We start from the raw sequence: 25,697 nt of genomic DNA, 5'->3' as shown, positions 1-25,697 counted from the left end.
AGCCCATGAGAAACCCTGAGGCAACTTGAGAGATGCTAACACAACAGCCTGGGGTGTTGATGAGTGCTCTGGGACTCTACCAGCCCGAAACATACTTTGCATTTCCTTCTCTCAACCTGTATTGACATATAGAGAAAGAGAGGTTTGCATTTAAGACCTTAGAAAAATATTGAATATGAATAATCTGCAGAAATATTTATATTCTCTCTTTTATTTCCTACCCCTTCCACCTCTTTCCCCTCCTTTTTCCCTTTATTCCTTTTCTCCTCGCAACAGAGTAGCTAAAAAATTCTTCATCTATTCTGATGACAATTTCATCTTTTAGACAATAAAATAAGGAGCAAAGGGAATTCATATTTTGGATTTATCACTGACCAATCAGGAAAAACTTGGTAGGGAAGTTGAAATGACAGGAACTATTAGGGAAAAACATCTTTTAGGTCAGGGACTATTCATCCTTATTTCCCTACTTTCCCTTGCATTGAAGTTTTAGAGACCAGAGAGTGCACTAATTGCTTCTCCCCCTTCCCTCACCCAGAGTTCTACAGGTAACCCTGAGAAGCCATAATTCTAGTACTGTTGCTCATAAGTCCCCATTGATATATTCACATTAACATAAGTCATTCATTAACATTAGTTTTTAGAAAAAGGTATTAAGATGATATAAAAAAAAACTGGTTAATGCAAAGCATCTTTACTTTAAAAAGTTTGGGCCATTCTCTTCCCTTGCATATATAAGGACCCTCAGGGCAACTTAAAATACAGTGGTAGTGACCAATATGTATAGAGAACAAATTGTCAAAGGGGTTACTTGTCAAAATGACCCTGGATTCTTTCTCTCCCTGCATTGGAGGGATCTTCATGGGCTGAATCCATTGTGAGCCTAGAGAGATCCAGAGTAACCTATCAGCTGCCACCCTCCCTAGACTAGACACTCTCTAGACCTAGCAATGCTCACAAAATCACTGTCTATATTGGTCACTTCCTGTCTCATGGAGATGGTTTTGCTTTTAATTCTAAAAGCCAGGTTTGGGATCTTGGAGAGAGAAAGAGCATCCAGAAAAATAGAACTGAAATTCACTACCCAGAATTCATTTAGATTTTTAAAAAAAGTTTTTGGGGGGGCTTGTTTGTTTTTAACATCACCTTCATTTTGAATATCCCCCATTCAACTACCCAGCAAGCTATCCTTTGTAATAAAAAATGAAAAAAGAATGAGCATAAACTAAAACAGCAATTGAATAAAATCCATTAAATTGTGAGCTCCTCTTCACACGATAGTTTTAGAGAGATGTCTAGAGAGTTGGGAGATTGAGTGCAAGCTCAGGTATTCAGTAGGTAGATTTTCTAGATTCCAGGCCAAATTCTGTACATTAGATTTTTCTGCTGCCTCTAAGGATACATGCTGCATCTTCTTTGGAGCATATTATATTCATGATATTGATAAAACTTGAAATCAGGTCAATTTTTTTCCAGAGAAGTAACTGAAAAATCGCATTTCTTTGCAGAAGAGTAAAAAACGTGTTAATGTTTCATCAACACTTCCTAATGAATCTGAGCTTGGGATCTTGCTGAGTTTTGATTCTCTGCCAGCTTCATATCTCTGTCTCCTTTCTATGCTTAATTCTGTGTGCTTGGAAGTTGTGAGCTACTCCAAGGGGAAGAAGAAAAATAACTTAACCACCTCATTTCTGCCTATGTAGTTCACTAGGACAGAAATAGAGTTTCTGTCCTATTTTTTAAAAATAGGAAGTTGGTTGCAAAGTTTTGTAATGCCTGGGGACAGAATTGATGTTTGATGATTGAAGGCTATGTCCTAGCGAGATTCCAACTAGCCTTCATTCATTTCATATGCTTCACACATAGTAAACATCGGTTGAGTTGAATTGGATTGAATATGTACACAAATCATCACCCTGTTCTTGGTGCCTTGCAATAGCCATTGTCTGCAATGCAATGTCTGAAAATAATTACACAGTAGGAGAAGTCAACCTACCAGAAAAAAAAATCTCATTGGTTTCTTATAATAGTACAGCATTCCCAGCAGAGGGGAGGGGATTTCTCCTTTCCCGCTCCTCTCTACTATCCTGCTGTCCACTGGTGACATTACACCCAGTAACATCCCAGTGACATTACATTCAGATACTCCTTCTCATGAGTCTTCTTCCTTGCTTCCATCCTCACTACCACCAATTCCACCCTTGATTTTGAAAAAGTAAAAATAAAATTATAGAATCTCAGATGTCTCATAAACACACATACATACAGAGAGAGAGAGACAGAGAGACAGAGAGAGAGAGAGACAGAGAGACAGAGAGACAGAGCGAGAGAAAGAGAGACAGAGAGAGGGGGGAGAGAGAGAGAGAGAGAGAGAGAGAGAGAGAGAGAGAGAGAGAGAGAGAGAGAGAGACAGAGAGAGGAGAGAGAGAGAGAGAGAGAGAGAGAGAGAGAGAGAGAGAGAGAGACAGAGAGAGACAGAGAGAGACAGAGAGAGACAGAGAGACAGAGCGAGAGAAAGAGAGACAGAGAGAGGGGGGAGAGAGAGAGAGAGAGAGAGAGAGAGAGAGAGAGAGAGAGAGAGAGAGAGAGAGAGAGAGAGACAGAGACAGAGAGAGAGAGAGAGAGAGAGAGACAGAGAGAGAGACAGAGAGACAGAGAGACAGACAGAGAGAGACAGAGAGAGAGAGACAGAGAGACAGAGCGAGAGAAAGAGACAGAGAGAGGGGGGAGAGAGAGAGAGAGAGACAGAGACAGAGACAGAGACAGAGAGACAGACAGAGAGAGACAGAGAGACAGAGACAGAGACAGAGAGACAGACAGAGAGAGACAGAGAGACAGAGAGAGAGACAGAGAGAGAGAGACAGAGAGAGACAGAGAGAGAGAATGAGAGAATGAGAACTACAGACACAGACACATAAATGTCATTACTGGGTGGGAAATAGTATGCGGGAACCATGTAGAAATAGATAATATGACAAGTGGAGCTGAGTTTCTTTATGGAGTCTTCACAGCCCTGATGATGTTATGTATATTATTAACACAGCACTGTAAGAGCATTTTTATTAGGACTTCAAGAATGTTCCCTGGCTAAGAATACTCTGGAGGAAATATGCAGTCATTTGTTTCTTTGAATAAAAATAGGAGGCAAAAGACATTCAGAGCCTCTGAGGGGAGCATTGAATAGTAATTCCACTTGACTTGATATAAAGCTGTTAAGACCAAAAATGTTACTATAAGCTTTGGGGCTCTGTATATTTGCAAAGGTGTATAAGAATCTGGATCCAAATATATTTTATTGAAAGCCTCTTTAACACTAGAGGATTTGTCCTCCTAAGTGAAGTTTGATCTAGTAAGCAATGTCTACAAATATAGTGGAACATAATTCCCTAAAACACCCTTTGTAATAACTAGATGCATGTTTAGTTTCCTATCTAAAATCATTGGGCAACCTTCATTTCTTTTTCTCCAGATATGTCAATGATTTTTCCCACCAGTTCTGAAATATTTGGAATTTGTTTTGAGGCCAAATATGAGAACTGTGTCTGTACAATGCCAGGTATCCTGAAGGATGTGTCCAAATATACCAGATGTTCAGCATCGTGGATATCAGATATCCAATTGGTTGTTTAAATATTTGATTTTGTGCCATTCAGATAAACTGAATTTCTAAATATTTCCCAAGCATCTGATCACTAATGTAGACCTGTTATATTACATGTATTGGTATTTGGGATTATTTTAGTGATAGGATGAGAATCGGAAGTTATTTATCTGTAAAAGGACCAAAAAAGTTCCCTTTGCTATTTGATGGTCCTTCCCTTTTTTAATTACTAGTTTTCTCCATTACATATTAATTCCCATCACTAGTGGCAGCCACTATACGTTTATTATGAGTTTCAGTGGTGGGGTGGGGTGGTCTGATCAATCATCTTTGGATTATCTGCATTGGTTGATGAGAGATTTGACTGCATTTTGCTTATTTATTATTTAGTCATGATATAGGAACAAGAGAGGTGATATGGCACAGTGGATAGAGATCCAGCCTTGGATTAGGAAACACTTGGCTTCAGCTCCTTATTATGTGATCCAGTGTGGCTCAGGAAACTCTAAATCAATCAGTAAACATTGATTAAATATCTACTATGTACCTGGCGCATTATGCTAGGTACTGGGAATACAAAGAAATAAAACCTCCCCTGCTGTGGTTTATATTTTAAAATTAATTAGTTTACATTTTAAAATTCAATTGATTCTTTAAGACTAGAAATTATAAATGAATTGACAACTTGTATTTATAAAAGAGGTTTACACAACAGGCATCTTACTTGAAAACAAAACAAAGCCTCAGATCTGGACCCAAAAAAAATCAGCATTAATATTCTTCCTACTTTTACAGATGAAATTTGAGAGCAAATTTTTTTCTTTATTTCAACTCATTTCCCATCAGAACGAAATGATCTCATCTCTTAGAGAATTCTCTTCTTTTAGAATTGATAACTCATAGCATCTGTCTCTACTGTATTGTCAGTGTCTTCTAAATCCTGCAGGGGCCTAGGCCAAAGCCTTTGTTTCTCCACCCTGGTTATCAAAGCCATTTGTCTCCTTCTCCAGCTAGAACTAGTTTGTAAATCTTGCCTTCCTAGACTTACTCCTTGAGGGCAGAGATGATGGTTCATATTTCATTAACTCCCATAGCATTTAGAAAAGTGCTGGGACTAATATGCTTAATAAATACTTATTGACTGACTTAGCATTAATACGACAGCAGTCTTTGCAAGATTTTTATCTAGACTGCTTCAGAATTAATTGTATTTTTATATTGAAAATAATAAGATTGGAAAACAGATTTGTTATTGTCACATCTGACATTCCGTGACCTAATTTCAGGTTTTCTTGGCCAAGATGCTGGAGTAGTTTGCCATTTTCTTTTCCAACTTATTTTACAGGTGAGGAAAATTAGGTAAGCAATAACTTGCTCAAGGTCCCACAGTTAGTAAATGTATGAGGTGGATTCGAATTCAGGTCTTCCTTACCCCTTACACATACTCTTTAACTCTTCTCTTCATTGTGACATATAGTTGCTCAGTGATAGATAGAACCATTTTATTTAATGTTAATAAAATTCTATCCTGTAGAAATCTATTTTGATCTCCCAAGGCACAAAAAAGTTTCTGCCTCTGCCCTCTATTTAATTAAATTCAAAACTAGCATTGATTAAATGCTTAGATGCTAAAGATACACAACCAAAACAAAATAATCCCCTATCCTCAAGGAGCTCATATTCTATTGGGGAGAAAGAGTAGATGAATAAATACAAAGTAGGTCAGGACTTGGGATTTTATTGGCATAGGGAAACACTAGGTGAGAAGATTTCTTTTTTTAGTGTAAGGTGGCCATTTATCTGAAACTAATAGTATTAGAAAATGATCTAGAGTAGGGCTTCTTAAACTTTTTCTACTCACAAACCCTTTCCACTTGAGAAATTTTTATGCAGCCCTTAGGATACAGATATATAAAATAGATACACAAATCAACCATTTACTGATAATAAAACATATCAGTAACCCCCCACGCACATTCAGTTATGTGTCCCCATATGGAGTCTTGACCCACAATTTAAGAAACTTTGGTCTAGATCACCAATGGTAATAATGGGTAGTACAATGGAGAGAGAATTGGACCTGAAATCCAAAAGACCAAAGTTCAAATACTGCCTCAGACATTTTTTGTGACCCTGGGCAAGTCATTTAATTTCTCAGCCTCAATTGGAATAGGATAAGGATAATATAAGCACTGACCTCCCAGTATTGTTGTGAAGATCAAATGGCTCTATATGTCCAAAACAGAACTCAATTCTCCCGCATCCTTGCCTTCATCTGTCCACTAGGAGTCATCCTGGATTCCTCACTCTCTCTCTCTCATCTTCTCCCTTCCCATATCCAGTCTGTTGCTGGGCAACATCTCTCCAATATAATCCCTTCTCTTTTCTGACATTGCCATCACTCCAGTGTGGGTCCTTGTCACCTTACACCTGGATAATAGCCTGCTGCTGGGTCTGCCTACTGCAAATCTTCCAACACCAGTCCATCCTCCATTCAGCCATTACAGTGATTTTCCTAAAACACACGTCCTTGATGTCATCCCACTTGTTAATAATTTCCAGTGACTCCCTAATATTTCCAGGGTCACACACAAAATGCTCTGATTGCATTCAAAGCCCTTCATAACCTAGCTCCCTCCAAGATTACAGTCTTCTCACACCTTACTGCTTTACACACACTCTTCAGGCCAGTGACATTGTCCTCCTGGTTGTTCCAGGAATAAGATACCCCCTTTCTTCTCTCTGAGTATTTTCTCTGACTGTCTTCCATCCCTGCAATGTTCTCCCTGCTCTATTCCACCTACTGATCTCCCCGACTTTCTTTAAATCCCAAATTAAATTCCATTTTCTACAGGAAGGACCCCTCAATTCCAGTGCCTTTCCTCTGTTAATTATTTCCTATTTTATTTCTCGTAGCTTATTTATATTCCATTGTCTCTCTCTGATTTGATGGTTACAAGTTAGGACAGACACTATCTTTCATCTCTTTTTGTATCTTCAGCATTTAACACTGTGCTTGGCACATGATGCGTTCTTAATTAATGTTTCTTGATTGAAACAAGATAATATTTATACAACACCATTCAAATCTTAAAGTCTGACACTTTAGTCATAATAACTATAAGAATTATGATTATATGACTTGCATATGTACTTGTATGTGTCTGCGAATTTGAACTCAAGTCTTCCTACCTGCCTCTCTATATGAAATAAATACAAAATAATTTCCCAGAAGAAGATTTAAATCAATTTGAAGGCTGGTTTGTTCATCTCATTCCATAATATAGTCTTGATTTAAGAAGGCACAAGGAAAAAAAAAGTCCTCATTGCAGAGAATGCAATAATTCCATTGTTAGATTCTGAAAACCCTTATTTCAAGGCAGCTAATTAGACTGTGCAACCTGTGCCATAAATTAAACCTGGAGATGAGACTATGACCAGCCAGCGTCTTTAATGTTTGTAAGCTATAAGGTCGCTGCAGAAAACAGTAAGGAACATAGTTGTCATAGACTGTTTGCCCTCTATGGAAATTATTAATTAAATTTTATCTTCTCTTATTCATGCTTCAATGCCACCAGTATGAGTCTTTAAACCTGGGGAAACCATACCAATGTAATAACTGGGGCTTATCACCGGGCTGGCAGTCATTTCATTTGCTCCTTTGTCTGACCCGATCTTGGGGCGGCTCGGCGAGGTGTCAGGGTTCCCACAAATGCCAATCGTTCGCCTCACTGTTCATCAGGCCTAAGGTGCAGATGCAGTGATAAGAACACCAAGAGTCAACAGAATGGGGAGTAATCCATTTTCAGGCTGCTGGCTGTGAAAAAGGGGGTCTCTCCTGCTTCTAACTGCCCCCCTCAAATTGCCTGCCTATCCAAGGAAGAATGAAAGCATCTCTCCGATAAAGGTTTATGTGTCACTTTGTTGACCCTTATTTTCTTGTCTCTGGCTAAGAATGCAATTCTGGCCCCTAAAAGCCTCAGCAAAAATGTCATTTCCAGTTGCTTTCTTTAAGAGATTTCCCAGATGGGATGGCTCAGCCTGCTAGTGAAAAGGTATTTTTTTGTTCCTAACTGCTAGATCTGTCAGCCAGCTGATCAGCCAGCTGTGTTCATTCTGCCTCATACAGTATCACCCCACATTAAACGTTTTCTGATCAGCTGGAAGCTATTCTGAGGATCCGTGGAGCAGATTGGAATCCAGAGATATTCTGTCATAGCTGGGTGGTACCACTGAACTAATGGGAATTTAAGCATCTTCATGTCAGTAAGCCAGAAGGTACAGTATATGGAGAGCAGATGGGTTTGGGGAGAATACATGCTTCCTAAATTGTGACTAAAGGGCCACATGTGGCCCAGAAAAGTCTTTTGGCAGCTGTGACATTTACCAGCCCAAGATATTGATGGGTTTGGGACAATGGCCCATATTCCAACTTTTACCCACTCACTCTCCCAATTTCCCCTTGGCTATAATAAATTCCTAATATAGAAAATTTAAGCTATGTGAGCTGAGGAGACACAATCAAGAACTTGCACTTGGAGAGAAGATTTGGGTTCAAATCAAGTGTGCTACTTATTATCTGTTTGACCTTGGCAATTCACTTTATCTCTCAGCTCTTCAATATGCTGTCTCTCAAATGAACTGGGCATCTCTGAGATCCCTCCCTGATCTAAGTCCTAAGAACCTTGACAATACCTATAAAAATATACTTCTTATAAATATATTTCTTATTCTCTTTCTAATATAAGACTCATAATCCATGTAGGCAAAACACATGCAAACTAGGTGCCTACCAACTCCCTTGTATCCCTCCTCTATCATGACATTTGCATGTCATGTATAACACTGGCTATGGCCTTTGAAAAAAATTTTAAAGGAGATGATTTGGGCTATATGGAATTTCATAGGATCATAATTCTGGAGTTTAAAAAGGAGCTTAAAAATCTAGTACCCCTAAGTTTAATAATAAATAAGTACAGGTCTTACAAACAGTAAGAGTCAGCATTCACATGTACTTCCTGTAATTCCAAATCTATCATTCTTTCCCCAGTAGCAAGTAATAGATTGGAAGAATTTTCTTTTCAAAGTAACTCTATAGACATTGCAGACAGGAAATTCATAGAAAAAAATATTTTTAGTCAAGTTGCCACTGTCATAGTAGTCAATTTTTATTAGGAAACTGAGCACCAGGAGAGTTTTGCCACAGGCTAAGCTGAAGAATTTCTGAGATAATTCTGGTTGATCAGAAATACTTTTACCAAAAAAAGGGTGGGGGTGGGGATGGGAGAGGGCAGCTAGGCGGCACTATATACTACATACAGAGCTGGGCTTGGAATCAGGAAGACTTTTTCATGAGTTCAAATATGCCCTCAGATGTTTACTAGCTATCTGGCTATGGGCAAATCACTTAACCCTGTTTGTCTTTTTCTTCATCTGTAAAAAGGAAATGGCAAACCATTTCAGTATCTTTACTAAGAAGACCCCAAATGGAGTTGTGAAGTCAGAAATGATGGATGCAGAGATAATAAGTAGCAGAGAGCTAGAATTCAAATCCTCTGCTTTATCTAAGCCCAGCATAGGTTCCACTGTACAGTGCTGTATATTGAGAAATCGCTAAGGCATATAAAGCAAAAAAATTTTTTTGAACTTTTATTTTGAGTGCACAATTTTTCCATAATTTCCATCACCTCCTCTCCCTTGTATACTTCCAAATATAAGGAAACTCAAGCCATTGCTTTTAGAAAATATCCAAATTATTCTCATATAAACAGAATTCAAACAAAAATAATCCAAGATTATCTTAGCAACTGATATTTTGAAGGTACCTCAGAATTATAAAAATTAATGCTAGAAGAACCTTGTCTATCATAGAAATGAAACAACAGAGATTCAGAGAGAGGGAAATGTCATGTGTAGTAAGTCACTTAACAGGGAGTCCTACCCAGGTGACTTCAAACATTCTTCTATACATACATAACATTCCATTACATTTATATATCATGAGTTACTCATCTATTTCCTAACTGATAAGCATTTACTCAATTTCCAATTCACTATAAAAGGAGTTGCTACAAATATTTTCTCCTTTTTTATGATCTATTAGACCTCTATCAAGATCAAGGTCCAGTCTACATTAATAAAAGGAATATCAGTACTGGGAAGGCCATCCAAGTATTGAAACAGTTATCCCTTCCACTTTGGATATAGAAAAATCACTTAAAAATTTTTGACCCTCCTTTCATATCATAGAGGAAGTCTGAACCATTATGGTAATTAAAAGATAAAATATGTTGATAATGTACAATACCACATAATATTTTATGCATTTTAGGTTTCTAAATTTTTCTGTGTTATCTTCTGGCCTTTGCATGTTTTCTGCAGTTTCCATAAAACTTCTAAAAAAAATTCCCATTTAATCTCTTTATGCTGACTTACAATATATCCAAACCTTAATGAGAAAAGTCTTTATGTGGAAAGGATAATGTATACAGAAAATCAATTTTAGGTATAGAAATGAGCTTAAAGATCATTTAGTTCAAGCATTTTTACCCTAAATCCTGTGGACTAGTGTTGTTCTTTTTTTTTTTGATGTGTTTGGTTATCTTTGGAATCCAAAGTGTTTTACATATTTTGAAACACTGTTCTAATAAGGATTCTATCCATGGGCTTCCTGACTTGCCAAAGGAGTCTATGTAAAATAGGATAAGTTAAGAACCCCAGTGTTGTCCAGTTTCATCCTTTTACAGATAACTAAACTGTGGTCCAAAAAGAGAGAGATCTTGTTCAAATCCCACAGGGGATAAATGTCATTTTATTGCATGCAATTCAGTAATTATTTATTAGAGGCCTACTGTGTTCAAGACATCCTGTATGCATCACATCTTAGGAGTTCTGTCACAAACACTGGCACACAAGAAAAACAAGCCAATGAGAAATAGAAGGATGTGCATATGTGTGCGTGTTTATGCGTACATGTGAGTGTGTGTGTGTGTTTGTATAGAAATTAAAATCATTACATCTAATTCTCATCTGACTACACTACTTTGCTCTCAGGTGCAGTTAAGTGTACAGTTGTTAAAGCACAAAACTTGAAGATCAAAAAGACACAAGTTTGAGGGGGGAAAAAGAAAAGAAAAAAAGAAAAAACTGGGCAAGTTATTAAACCACCCTATGCCTCAGTTTCCTCATCTGTAAAGTGAGGATAATACTAGCATCTGATGTGTGAAATTATTGTGAGCACCAAATGAATTAATTTAGATAAAGTGCTTTACAAATCTTAATGCTATATAAATGCAGGCTATCATCATCATTATAGTTATTTCATAGTGTTTCTTTTTTATGGTGAGTCAATAGAGACCATGGTAGTCTATAGGTGAGTTCTAACTGATGCTTTTGGTTGATTTACCAATAAAATAAGCATAAACTAGACTCTCCACTGAATACTCACTCCTTTTCTTCTTTGCTAGTCTTAGCCTGGATCTGAGCAAACTACATGGTATAATTGAGAAAAGCTTCACACTAGCCTTTTTCAAAGGACTTTTTGAAGTGACAAAATGCAAAGTTAAGGAGAAAAGACACTTCACACTAAGTATTATCAAGGACATATTAATCATCTAAGGGCCAAACCCAAGTTCCCAGGACACAAATTGTGGGACTCGTGATGGTCATTACCCATAATCCATTGTGTTTTTCAAGTCCCTATCCATCAGCTGTGTAATACTGTTTAATCCCTTACACTGATTTAAAATTCCATCAGAGGAAAGTAATGTGTTTCTGTTCTGGGGTTTACTATGGTAAATGCATTACTGGATTAACTTTATCTTTGCTATTACAGAGGTCTTTAGGCGTTAACACAATTTAAAAATAAAATAAAACAAAAACTCCTCTATTTGTAAATGCATTTTCCATATCAGAACTCATTCCAGATATTTATTGAGTGCCCATTGACATCTGAAAGGCAGAAATCTTGTTGTTCCTTCCAGACTGAGGAGCCTTAGCATAGAAGGCTGTGGACAATGGAAAGTCTTAAATGATCCTGGATTAGTCCAGCATTATGCCTAAGTGAGGCCTGATTAAGCATTTGCTTCTTAGTATATTTTTAATTTTCTGATTATAAGCTTGATATTAGAGAATACAACAATGGCAGAAATATTTGAGCTCCTGTTTTTTTTGTTTTGTTTTGTTTTGTTTTTCTGTGCTAGGTGTCATATAACACAATCTCTATCTAGGATTCTATCTTTTCACCAACAACAACCAAAGAAACGGTGCCGAGGGGCACACAATGCCCCAAACTAGGTTTGGGGGTTATTAAGTATTTTGGGTGAGGTTTGACCCTGAAGTTTTATTAAGTACCGCTGTGTCAGGTCTTGGCCATGTGATATGGACTTGACATGAGAAAGTCAGTAGTAGGGAAACAGCAATCAAAAATATGGAGGGAGTATGCTGGGTCTAGAGTGCCAAGATTTAGTTTTGATTAGTACCTTGTGGACCTTGAATAAGTTATTCAACTTCCATGGATCTCAGTTTTATAATTGTGAAGTAAAGAACATCAAACAAGATGACTTTTTGAGGTCCTGTTCAGCCTTAGATCTATGAGCTACTAAACCCTAGATCATCAAATACTCCTGTGATTTGTTCTTTTATTTTTCATGAGTTTTTGGACTATCAGAAATTGTTTTGCAAAAATGAGATACTTGTTTCAGTTTTGAACTGAGTAATTGGAAGGGATAAGTCCTGTCAGGGAAAATCTTATCCTTTAGAAGCAAATCAGGCATCTTAACCTGGGTTCCAGTCTTCAATGTTTTGGCAACTGTATTTCATTGTAATTTTTTTATAATTCTTTGTATTTGATTTTATGCATTATTCTGAGAAGGGGTCCATAAGTTTCCCCAGATTGCCAAAATAGTACATGACACCAAAAGGTTAAGACACCCTGCCTAAATCCATATTCTTCTGAGTTTTTGATTAGCAAATTATCCATCAAATAAATCATGACTTCCCCAGTTTGGGTCTCTCAAATATTCCACAAAATGCTGTTTAATAAGGAAGACACCAAGATGAATAAATGACAGTCACAAGAAAGGGAGATAAGAAATGTCATATACTTTTTTCTATGTGACTTTTTTTCCCTTATAAGAAAGTAAGCTCTCTAAGGCTATAATAGATATTATACTCATCTGCATAAACCATATTAAAATACAGTAAGTTGATGAAAATAAACAGTGCTTGTGGATCAGATAATTGACAACAGAAGCTGGATCCTCTAAAATTACCATTTAAAAACATGAAGTAAAACCTATAAAAAAGTTCAAGACAGATGGAATATATTGATCAGAAGCTCATCTTTTATCCATCTCTAGAGTATCAAATAGCTGTATCTCGGACTTTGAAACATACCAAATATTTGTATTGATACAGAAGAATAAATGAGCATTCAAGTATTTTATTTACCTTCAGTCTTCTTATTCATTTGCAAAAAAATGACAAACAAAAAACCAAAAAATTAAAACCATGAATTAGATCTTCTAGAAGTAACAACACAAAAAGCTTATTTAGAGCTGAAAGAGATCACACTGGTTGTTTAGAACTATCTCCTCATTTTACAGGTGAGGAAAGTAAGGCAGTAACTCAAGGCAGTAAGCAGAAGAGTATGACTTTGAACTTATCCTTCTTTGATTACAATTTCTTTGGATGTTTTTCCCAACTGGGATACCTTAACCCATCATTTATAAATAATATATGGAGAGAATGCAGTGGATAGCTTGAGGAATAAAGAATGTTATTGTTCTTTTTTGGAATTTCTCTCTCTCCCAGAAGAGTAAATGGATTTACTTCAACCCAAGATTCAGCCTGAACCTGGTTGGTATCAGCTATGAAAGTAAGGAAGTGAGCAATAAATTAATATTAGGCAAATTTAAAACAATGACCTTTTCTAAATCTGGGGTATGCTGTTGACATCACCACTAGGACCTAGGTCCTTTATTTTCTTAAAGAATATTTCTTAAGAAATTGCTTCCCTTACTAAAAACCTTTCTTTACTCCTCATTACCCAATGGATATAGTCCACGGGCATTTGAAACCTTTCATCCACAAACTGATTCTGACCTCTGTTATCGCAGCAATCTCCTTCATTCAGGTAGAATTTAAGCCTTGAGCACAGCCAGAGACTACTTTGTGCTTACATGTGTGTTTATTTGGGGGCGGGAGGGCATGGTGGGCTGGAATTTCCATCACCTACAGCACAGTGTCTTAGATACAGTAAATCTTCAATACCTTTTTTGTTGAATTGAACTGAATTTGAATTCCTATGCACCAGCCAAAGTGTGGGTGGCTCAGTAGGCTAGAGTTCTGGACCTGGAATCAGGAAGTCCTGAGTTCAAGTCTAGATTCAGTTATTTACTAGCTCTGTTTGCCTTCTTTTCCTCATCTACTAAATGGGAATAATAATAGCACCTACCTTCCAGGATTGTGGTGAGGGAAAAGTAAGATCATACTAGTAAAGTCCTTAGCACAGTTCCTGGCACATTTTAAGTACTATGTAATTGTTAGAAACTGCTGCTGCTATGACCACTACTATTATTACTATTACTACTATACTCTCCTTCTCCTCTTCCTTTTTATTTTCTAATGTTTTCATTTTTCCTCTTCTTGGAATAGTTTTTTCCTTCATCTCTGTTTGTTCAAGTCCTATCTGTTTTTCAATGCTCAGCTTAAATATCATCTCCCCAGTGAAATCTCCCATAATTATTCCCCTCTCCCTCTTCCTCATCAAAAGTAGTCCCTCCTTATAGATCTCATTACTCTTTTTATTAAACTAAATTCCTGAGGGTTAAAAACTGATGCTTATATTTATTTGATTCTTCCAAGTGTCTAGCACAGCATCATATATCTTCTTTATAGATACTCACTTAGTGTTTATTTAAATAGAATGAAAATGTTGACTACGGACTCTTAAGTAATCACAGGTACTGGTTAGGAAGTGATGAAGGTAGTGTCTTGTTTGTATAGGGATTTACTGTTTTCAGAACATTTTCACAAGCTTGCTGGTTTCCAAAACAATTCTCTGAGTCGTACAATAAAAAGGGAAGTTCTTCAGTTATAATCTGTATTTGCTATACTGGCCTTGTATGTTGAAGAAAAAAAAAAGTCACCTTTCCATTGTTTTTGATCACATGGTAGTCAATCACTAACTGAATGACAGAAGGCCATGCCATGGTTACCTTGTATAGTTCATTTATGCTTTAATTTCATTTCCTGGGGATAACCCTGCCTAAATAAGAAAACTCTCTGGAGGCTTTATTAGCCCAAACTGATATAGGTCCATTTCTTTTGCTCTATATACTTGAATTTCTTTCTCTTACTACCCTTGCTAGTAACTGTGGAAACCAACTTTACAACATGCTTTATCTACTGTTCATCTTTTAAATTTTGTGTCTTCATGAGTACCATATCTTTTGTAAGAAGGTGGAAGGAGAATGAGCCATCAGGAATATTATCTGTCTTTGAGGAGAAAGGTGCTGACCATCTCTCCTGATTAAAGAGAAATGTGTGTTATCATAATCCTAGCAGGTTCTGACAGGACCATAACCTTTGACTTCTTCCTCTCTATGGCCTATGGCTGATTGGAGATTTATAGTACACTGTGGTGAACTCAATCATACCTGTTTAGCAAACATGGGGCAAATCTGTGATCCAGGAGCTGGGCCCTCATGAAGAAGAGCAAATTCTAATAAGTCATATATTCTTTGAAAATTCTAATCTGTGAAGGAAGAAGTAAGTGTCCGAGAGATTTCATAGGAACTATTTTATTAATTTTAGAAAAGATAGTGGCCTTGTATCTTAGCTTAGGTTGGAAATGAATGTAAGAATAATAAATAATTTTATTATTTAAGTAGAATGCTTTGTAGAATATGATTCATTGTGAATTTCAGTACCCTCCTTTATCAATCTGAGAGGGAAGTTTTTTTTTTTCTTTTCTTGTTTCTCACTTATAAATAAGTGTGTTTCTGTGTCATTATTTTAGAATATTTTCATTTCCTTCATATTGAATTACTAGGTCCTTAGTTACCTTAGTCCAGTACATTCTATTTCTATGACATGAGCCTGAATTCAGCACTAAAGATCATTAGTGTGGTCTTCATTATGTGTTCACATCTCAGGTTCTATTGATCTTTTTCTTTTCTACTTTGTTTTTACCAAATGCTCCAGGGCTAGAACATGACCACATTGACTCTCAGAGTTTCCAAAGGGGCCAGGGAGGTCATGGGTCATTCCACTGATATACAGAGAACCGGATAGTAGCTCTCCTCATGAGCTCTCACTGAAATCAGATGTTGTGTAATGACAACTGGTTATTCCCAACTGATTGTATAAACTGGACCGAGGAAGCAAGAGACCGTAAACAAATCTAATGCAATAATCTGATACTACATAGGTAAAGGAACCAACATTACGAATTAACTCTTCTTAAAATCCCCCATTTATAAGGATTCCTGATATGCCATAATTACTTGTTCCTATGCTTTTACTGACTTCAGCATCTACAATCACTTAATATTTTATTCTTTCAGGCATCTTTCCAGGAATTTTACCAGACTGATGAGAGATGTTGTCACAGGTCCCATCAATCAGACAAACAAGAATTATTTATTGGGCATTTACTGTGTGCCAGGCATTATGCTAAATATTGGGATGGGGGAGTTAGAGAGGAATATAAAGATATTCCTGTCCTCAAGGAACTTATATACTGTGAAGGGAGGTGACATTTACTTGTGATTTTTAAAGTCATTTGTCTAGCTGGCTCAGTAAATAGAGCACTGAGTCTGGAAGGAAGATCTGAATTCAAATGTAGTCTCAGATATTTACTAGCTGTGTGACCCTGGGCAAGTCACTTAACCCTGTTTGCCTTATACACTGGAGAAGGAAATGGCAAACCACTCTATCTGCCAAGAAACCCTATGGAAATATGATTCATGGGCTTACAAAGAATCAGACACAACTGAACAATACACATACATCCAAATATATATATATATATATATATATATATATATATATATATATATATATATATATATATATATATATATATATATATATACACACACATACATACATACATATACATACATATATGTGTATACAATATATATGTATATATTTATGAAATTGTGTACATGTGTGTGAAGAAAATATATATTTATGCGTGTATATGGGGGGAGGGTATAAAACACAAGGTAATTTCAGAGGTAAGTAGACCTAGGAACTTGGGAGAAAAGAAGATTAGGAAAGGTTTCATATTGGATAGGAGCAGAGGAGTGAAATTGCTATTCCAACCATGGGGATGAAATATATATGTTAGATGTATTGGATTACCTGCCAGCTAGGGGAGGGGGGAGGGAAGAAGGAGGGGAAAATTTGGAACAAAAGGTTTTGCAAGCGTCAGTGTTGAAAAATTACCCATGCATATGTTTTGTCAATAAAAAGCTTAAATTTTTTAGAAAAGAAATACAAATGTTAGGAAGAGCAAGAAGTCCAGTTTGGTTTGATCATGGCAAATATGAAGAAGAAGAATGTAAAATTAATCTGGAAAGCTAGTTTAGAGTCTAGATGGGATGAACTTTAAATGCTAAACAGAAAAGTTTGTTTCTGATTCTGGAGGTAGCAGGGGAGTAAGTGCAGTAGGAAAGTGACATGTTTAGATCATAGACTTTAGAAATATCATTTTGGAAGTTTTGTGAAAGATGGTTTATAAAAGAGAGACTTGAGTCAGATAGACCACTCAGGAAGTTATTACAAATAGTTTAAGTAAAACATGAGATTTTGACTGAAAGTCAAGAAGGGGACATTTCAAAGAGATGTTATGAAGGTAAAATTGATAAGACTTAGCCATTGATAGATTTTTGAGGTAAGAGAGAGTAAGGAATTGAGAATGACTCAGCGCCAAGCTGGGTCACTAAAAAGCTGGTGGTATTCTTAACACAAATAGTAAAGTTTAAAAACGGAATGGGTTGGGAGGGACAGATAATTCATATCATTCCATTAAGCCTTATAGAGTTTCTGAAGCTGAGGTCCATGAATTTGTTATTTTTTAAAATATTTTTGATAAATATTCAATATAATTGGATTCTTTTATCATCCTTTGTATTTTATTTTATGAATTTAAAAACATCCTGAGAAAGGTTCATTGGCTCTATCCAAATTGATCCATGACACAGAAAACAAAAACAAAACAAAACAAAACAAACAAAAAAACCCACTTAAACAAAAAAGAAAAAACTGAAGCATTAAGTAGAACTCACGTATGGCCAGTTAAAGCCGAAGGCTTTGACCTTAAGTTTTGGTCTAAAGAAGATTTTTTTTGGATCTACTTCAGTTTTGTGTGTGCAGAATACAGTGACCATTTATCTCTTTCTACTCCTCACTTCTTGGCTTTGCCATAAGCTCACACAAGTCTTTCATGCCAGGTTTGAAACAGCTTGCCCTTCAAGCTGTTCCAAGAATCCGGCAGAGTGTAACGTAAAGCCCTCACATCTTACCCCACCTCTATAAATCCTCCCCACCTTTCAAGACCCAGCTCAGGGCCTACTGTTTCCAAGGAAACCTGTCTAGTCTGGGGTCATCTCTCTCTTCCATGACCCAAACATTTAGTCTCTATTTCATTCTTTCAGAGCTAAATCCTGTACTTCATTGTGACAGTCACTATTCCATTGCCTTTTGTCATTCTCTAATTTGTCTGGCCCTAGACAATAACCTCCTTGAAGAGAAGGGCCTACCTATACTCTTTTCTGTCTCTCCCTTATTCCTACACAAGGACTTTACTCGGTACCAGTTGAATGGTTGATTTAACTCTTCTGTAAGAGAACAAAGATTTGTTTGCCAGCTAGCCATATGGATGTCACTTTCTCTGTCAGGCCGTTGGCCAAGACTATTTACAAGCCCCTACTGTTTTCTGAAAAACCAATGTACTTGGTACCATAGTAGAGCAGGAGGAGGAGTGTCAGGCGGCTGTAAGCCAAGCCACTTTCTATCTTTTAAGGTCTCCTATTGAATTAGAAGGTAAAGAAACTTAATTTTGCTGTGGAGAAGGAAATGTGGTCTGATGTTTGGAGCAAGAAGCAAATGACTAACATTCCTATTTCTGTCACTGATGGAATGGTAGACTACAACCCTGCCACTATACTCATTATAATTCATTGTAGTCATTGGCAGTTAATAATACATTTAATAATAATATGTTATTATTAATATAATAATGAATTATAATGTGTAATGTTGTAATATATAAATTACAAATAATAATAAATAATACATTTTTCCAGGGAAGATATAATAATTATAAACTTTATATTATTTGATATTACATATATATATTTGATATTATATTTATAATAATGGGACTCCAATATGGAGTCTTTTAAGCTAAGTGATCCTAATAGAAGCATATAGGCAAAACAGTTTGCACTTTTATACTGTTAATTCGGCAACAAGCTTTGAGTTGAGGTTGGCTTAATTAACATTTGTAAAGCACTCAGCAATTTTTTGATGAAGGGTAAAAGGGAAGGGAAAAATTATTACCATAGCTTTGTTACTATCCAATCACATTAAGAAAATCCCCAAAAGGTCATCATTTAGAAGTAGCATTAGTTTGGCTATATTTTAAGGCATCTCATGAAACTTCCTGGAACAAGGCAGTGACAGGGGAAAAGAAAATGACACTGACACAGAATTGGTAATGAATTTAAATCATAAATCTTAAAGCTTAAAGCATTAAAGAATGAGACAAGCTTGAAGCTTCTAAATTTAACTTGGCTACTGCCTGGAAGCTTCTAATTAAAAGTTTTCCAATTAAAACAATAAGTTTTAACGGATAAAGAATTACATGGCTTAAGCAAGATGACCGGAACACAGGATGAGAAGAAACCTTAAGGCTATAAATTCATTTGCAGAAAGAGTTCAGGCAGAAGGCAGTCTAGTTGAATAGAAAGGAGGATATAATTTGGAATCAGAAAATCTAAGTTTTCTTTTATTACTAGGCTCTAAGACAGGTCAATAGCCTGCTCTGTGCCCAGTTTCCTCATCTGAGAAATGAATTCATTACCTTGATGATGGACTAAATTTATTCTAAACAGCTCTGAGAGTGTAGATCTGGGACTATTTAGTGCAAGTGTCACTTTTGCATATAAATAATATTTGATAACATTTTTTTCTTTTGAGCCAGAGCTGTGATTTCATCTATGTAAGGAATTTCTGATAAGGAAACTCTCCATTTATCCAACAATTCTTTAACTTAAAGAGTCTTAGAGAATTCCCTGGGGGAACTGTGAAGGAACTATGATTTAACCCAGAGTCATATAGCTAGAATATGTCAAAAGTGATTCTTAAACACTTCTTGATGCTGAGGACAGCTTTCTATCCAATATACTATGGTTGCCTCTCATAACAATTACAGGGATCCAAGAATGGAAAAGAATGTATCATGCAATAAGTTACTGAAAGTTCAAGCAAGGGATGAATGAGTACCTGCCGTTGCCATTCCTGTATATGATAGAAGATTGAACTACGGGATGATTATGGTTCTCTGGTGAAATAAGTTCCTTGCCTGACAAGAAAGCTTGTGATAATAAAGTAAAATAATGTATGTGAAAACACTGAAAAGTGTGAGAAAAAAATACCGACTTTTAAATATTACTTCTGATACTTTTTTTGACATTCTAGTTGTACAGTATAAACTTAAGCAAAGAGAGTACCTTCAGACCCAATATAAGCAGCAAAGAACCTTAGCTGTTCTATTAGGGAAAAACACATGTTATCCCTATGAAAATAACAACTCAGCATTCTTATTTCTTATGTAAAAGGTTCATCAAAGACTGCTGATTTCAGGGATTGAATAAAGCATTATCTCATTTATGGAAAAGGACTTAAAACACTGTTCATGGTATCATTGAATCAATGGGATTATTCATTTCTCAAAACTACTAGTTTCACCCAATAGCAGAAGGGGAAAACAAACTTCCATATATGCAATTTTGTTTCCCAAATCAAACAAATCTAACCTTCAAATGCATTTTCAAAATCCAGGAAGAGCTGAATGAAAATTTAAATGGGAAGCCCTTTTTTGTAAATGAAATATGAAAGAAATTTTTGAAATGATAGTGCTATGATTGAATTTCTGGTCGATCAGCCAGAAGGCATATTGCAGCTAGGCTCTGGCCTCTTTCTACTGACAAGGTATGAGTCTGTGACTGCCAGCAGATTTAGCCACAGGCTGAGCTCTTGGTAGGGTGGGTAAAGCTGACACAAATTTGCATAGCCCCAGTGGCTCAAAGCTAAAAAGAAATTAGACCAAGCCAAAGAAAATCAACCCATGAGAGAGAGGGGAAAAAAAAAAAAGAAGAAAAAAAAAAGAAATCTGTTCCACAAATTTACCAATACAATTAAATCCCACTGATTCTAAAATAATTAGGGGAAGTCTAATCTAAAAGGATAAAATATTTGAATTTGAAAGTAAATGTATTTTTATTATCTTTAAAAATACGCAGCAACTGGAGCTAAGATTATTAACTAATAAAGTGATGTGTGTAGTTTAGCAATTGTCAGATAGAGGCTCCTTTGGGCTGCTTCAATGAATGAATGAGAATCATTCACAAGGATGCTTCCTCTTAGTTTGTATGGAAAAAAATGCTTTTAAAGTGGTTTTCAGACCAATTGAAAATAATTGGCTTTCTTAAATAGATTAAAGGATTCCTTCACTGTCACATATACTGATGACATATTCAGAGCTGGAGGAAGCTTAAAGACCTTTTAGTTCAATCCTTTTGTTTTACAAGCATGGCCCAAGGAAGTTGTGACTTTCCCAAGCTCACTCATGCCCTATATTATAACAAATTTCAAATTAGTGGGCTTAAAATGAATAAAATTTTTATAATTTTTTCCTTAGGATATTCATTTTATCAAATATCCCAGCTCTATGGCACATTTTTGGAAATGGCAGTTATTTGTTGGTAGGTAGCCTATCTTTTTGCTTGAGTTTGTGAGAACTGTCTGAGAGTTAAACTTGCTATTTCATTTCTGACTCTGTCACTGAATATGCTTTGTGGATGAAGACTTCTTTACCCCACCATCTTTCATTTTCTTCATTTAAAGCTAAACTTGAGACTTCTTCCCCTTTCTTCTCTTAAGAGGTTTTTGGTTGCCATTAATTCAAATATAACTTTTGCTAATGCTTTTGAAGCTGAAAAATAAAGTAAAAATCCAGGATATTGAATCCAGATAAGCAGAAAGTGCTACTTCTACAGGTCAGAGACATTCATTTCTAGATGCTAAGAATATGCTTGCCAGGACAAGTGAATCAATGCTCAGTCTAGTTAGTTAACTGAGATCTCCTAGCATATGATCCTCCTTCCATTTAAAACTGGAAGGAATCAACATTCTTTCCAACACTCATGCTGTCAAATGTGCTAAAATGGCAAGAGTCCAAGAGTATCGATAAATAGAGGTTACCTATATACTTTATCATTTGCCAAATCCATCTTCTCTCATTTCTCAGAATAAACACAAATACACACTACATGGCACAGATGTTGGTGAAAAGAAGCAATAGAATGAAAGCCTTGACCGGAGGTCAAAAGCTCTGTTTTTGAGGAGTTTGTATTCTTAGAGTTTAGGACAGCATCATCAATAAGTTGACAACCATTTATTAAAGCTGTACACCAGATAAGAAAAGCATCTTGGTCTAGTGGATTAAAAGTTGGCTTTCAAGTCAGAAAGCCCTTCATTCTACTAGGTTTCTGATCTTGGGCAAATTAATTAAACTTCTTCGTGTGTTAGGTGACTTTCTCTGAGCATAAATTTCAGAGAATGTACAGATTTGCACTGGGAAAGGGAGATCTTTGTTGAAAATTCTCTATATTGGTGTAATCACAATCCTATCCCTCTGTCCCAGACACTCTGCTACGCCTTGGGATTGCAAAAATATGAATGTGAATATGAAAAATATGAAAGTCCCTTAAGGAATTTACATGTTCTTGAGAGAGAAACAACATAGATCATCACTGAAGCAAATTGTCTATTCTGAACTCTATATTAGAAGACAGATATTTTGCTGACTTTAGACAAACTCTATTCCCTCTTTAGGTTTGAGTTTCACAGCTAGGTGCAGCTGCAGTGGATGGAGTGCTGGGTCTGGAGTCAGAAAGGCTTGTTTTTCTGAGTTCAAATCTAATCTCAGCACATATTATCCATGTGACCCTGTATGCCTCAGTTTCTTCATCTGTATATAAGCTGGAGAAGGAAATAGCACATCACTCCAGTATCTTTGCCAAGAAAACCCCAAATGGGGTCATGAAGAGTTGGACATGACTGAAATGACCGAATAACACATTCTTCATCTATAAAATGGAATAATAGGCAGGGGGAAAGAGTGGACTAAATAAGCACTAAGAATATTCTATCTGTGATATTCTATAAGTTAATGATGAGGGGAGTTAGTACTTTTTTTTTTTTTTTTTTTTTTACAAATTCCTAATAGGTTTAATTTTCTTGAAATAGAAAGTATTATTCAGATCATACTTGGCATAATTACTCTAAACATGCTTAGAATCTCTTCTATTACACTTAGGATTACTAAGGGGATGTCTTTTAATCTTTTCTATTATGCATAACAGTCGCCTGAATGTCTTTCCCTTGTAAATTGGATATATAACGTAACACAGTGTTCATTTTTGTTTCAAATCTCTTAAAAGTAGATTAGTGCTAGTCAAAGGGGCTGGAGTAGCAGCCTGGGAACAAATCCAGTTGTTGCCCTGAATCTTACACTGGAAGCTTCCAACCTTAGACCCTGGGTGGGAATTCCACTTCTTTCTAGATTAAATGAGGGCTCATTATCAAAATTCTAGACTAGGGGTTGGGGACATGAGGTTATGATGCACTGGTATGGTGAGTTAAGACCATCTAATTATTTGTTATTATACTTAAATTTATCAAAAACATTTTCAGGCTTCTAAGTGTAGAGAAATGAAAAAGTGCATTGCTTAAGGCAAGGAGGGGAGTGAGGATTAGAGGAAGATATTTTAATTCTTATTTTAATTCTCCTTTTAGCATTTTTAAGTTGTGTCCCAATCCTGCCCCCTTCCCCACATGCACATGTACAAGAATACATTCTGCTGGTTATCCTTCAGTTTGTTCTTGTCGTTTCTTCCCTCTAGTAGAAAGAACAAAGATTTTAGTATCATGAGACCAAAATGTTGACACTATTATACCATGGACAAATTGTGTAAGCTTGGATAAATCACTTCTCATTTCTTGACTTCAGTTTCCCCATGTGCAAAATGGAACTGGAATAATTGAGCTCTAAGATGCTGTGATATCCTCCAATTCTAAGATTCTATTTTTCCTTTCCTTTACATTTTTCTGTGGTACAGTAGAAAAACTTTAAAATCAGAAATTGGTTTTCTACTGGAACCCTATTAGACCTGAATTCAATCCCAACTCTAAAATATTTAACTATATTTAATATTTTATACATATTGTAAATCTATGTGTATATATTTATATATTTATATAGCTATACATATGTATGTAAAATACCAACTATATACACACATATATTCATATTTGCCTGTATTTGATCTTCAAATCATTTGACATTTCAAGACTTCAATAAGACTTCGGCGTCTCTAGGGTCCTTTTTAGCTGTAATTCTGATCGTGTGCCTTCAAGCCAAAGTAGGGGTTAGAGAAGAGAGAGTAAGAAATATACTCAAAGAATAACAGTTGAAAGGGACCTTGGAGGCCTTCTACTCCAAGCCTCTCACTTGATAGATGAGGAAATTAAGCCCCAAGATCATAGTATCAAAGATGGGATTTGATCCTAGGTCTTTGGAGTATTGAGCTGATATTCTAAGACTCTTTCTGATATAGCACACTCGTGGGAAGAGAGGGCAAGAAGGGGAAGAAGTGATCAATCTAATAGAGGGGGTGAGGGTCAAGTTCATTTGTCAAATCATCTCAAGCTTTCCATAGTGCCTCGCTTTAAGTTGTGGTGTAGAGCTGGGATAGAATAAGCATCCCAGTCTGGAGAAGGCAGCAATGATCCTAAGTAATTCTTGCTTTGAAAGAACCACTGCTTTTCCTATTCAGTACATTCTAGGAAGCCCTTAGAGCCATAGTGGGTCCATGGTCTCTAAGATTAAATATAAATTTTTCTGTCTAACATTGTTTTTCACAATCAGGCTCCAACTGCCTTTCCAGGCTTAAATATTATTTCCCTTCCCTCATTCTACGGATCTACCAACCTGGCTTTCTTTCAATTCCTGAAATATAACTTTCTATCTTCCATCTTCAAACCTTTGGATAAGCTATTCCCCAGGCCTATATAGATTGTTTTATCCCATTTCTCTTTAAGAATTTCTACTTTTCTTCAAAACTCGAATCAAAAGCCATCTCAATAGCAACAGCCCTGTGAGATAGGTAGCAAAAACTTTATTATTCCCATTTTACAGATAAAGAACTGAGCCTCATAAAGTTGCTATGACTTCCCTAGGGTAATATGAAGCTCCTAGTTTTTCTTTCCCAAAATTAACTTGTATTTCTTTTGAATACAATTTGTACATATTCATATATGTATTCATTGCCTCCCCTTGTAAGAATGTAGGCTCCTTGAGGTCAGGGAGCTTTATTCTTGTCTTGTTAGCCCCAGTATCTAGTATAGTACCAGTTTGGTAGGTTCTCAAAAACAGATGCTTGTTGAATCACTGAATGATAAAGGTAGTTTTTTTGGTCCAATCAAAATAGGATTGGGATATTATGAATGGGGTGAAATAACTGAGTTATTGATGTTCCAAAGTGATAAATGGGAATATCTTCCATAGATTGGGTACATACATTTTGGAAAATGAGACATGAAAATGAGAAAATACTTTGGCAAGATCATTATTTCCGATTAGCACTTACTCAGCATTTATACTTTCAACTGCTTATGTCACAGAATCACAAAAGTATAAGAGCTCTAAGGAACATTAAATCATATAATAGAGACCATCTGAATTGGGAGAGCCATTAGAACATTGAATTCTAGATCACTGAAAAAACCTTAGGTT

At 36.2% G+C, this 25,697-nt stretch overlaps 1 protein-coding gene across 5 annotated transcripts in view; it reads left to right on the top strand.

The window, feature by feature from the left end:
* The window catches only part of PPP2R2B (protein phosphatase 2 regulatory subunit Bbeta), a 457,959-nt gene that overhangs the window by 260,538 nt on the left and 171,724 nt on the right, over positions 1–25,697 (top strand). The gene's annotated exons all lie outside the window — the stretch shown is intronic.

Source organism: Sminthopsis crassicaudata, chromosome 2, assembly GCF_048593235.1.
Source record: "Sminthopsis crassicaudata isolate SCR6 chromosome 2, ASM4859323v1, whole genome shotgun sequence".
NCBI lineage: Eukaryota > Metazoa > Chordata > Mammalia > Dasyuromorphia > Dasyuridae > Sminthopsis > Sminthopsis crassicaudata.
Note: the sequence above shows the minus strand (reverse complement) of the source record. Positions and strands in the feature narration are given on the sequence as shown.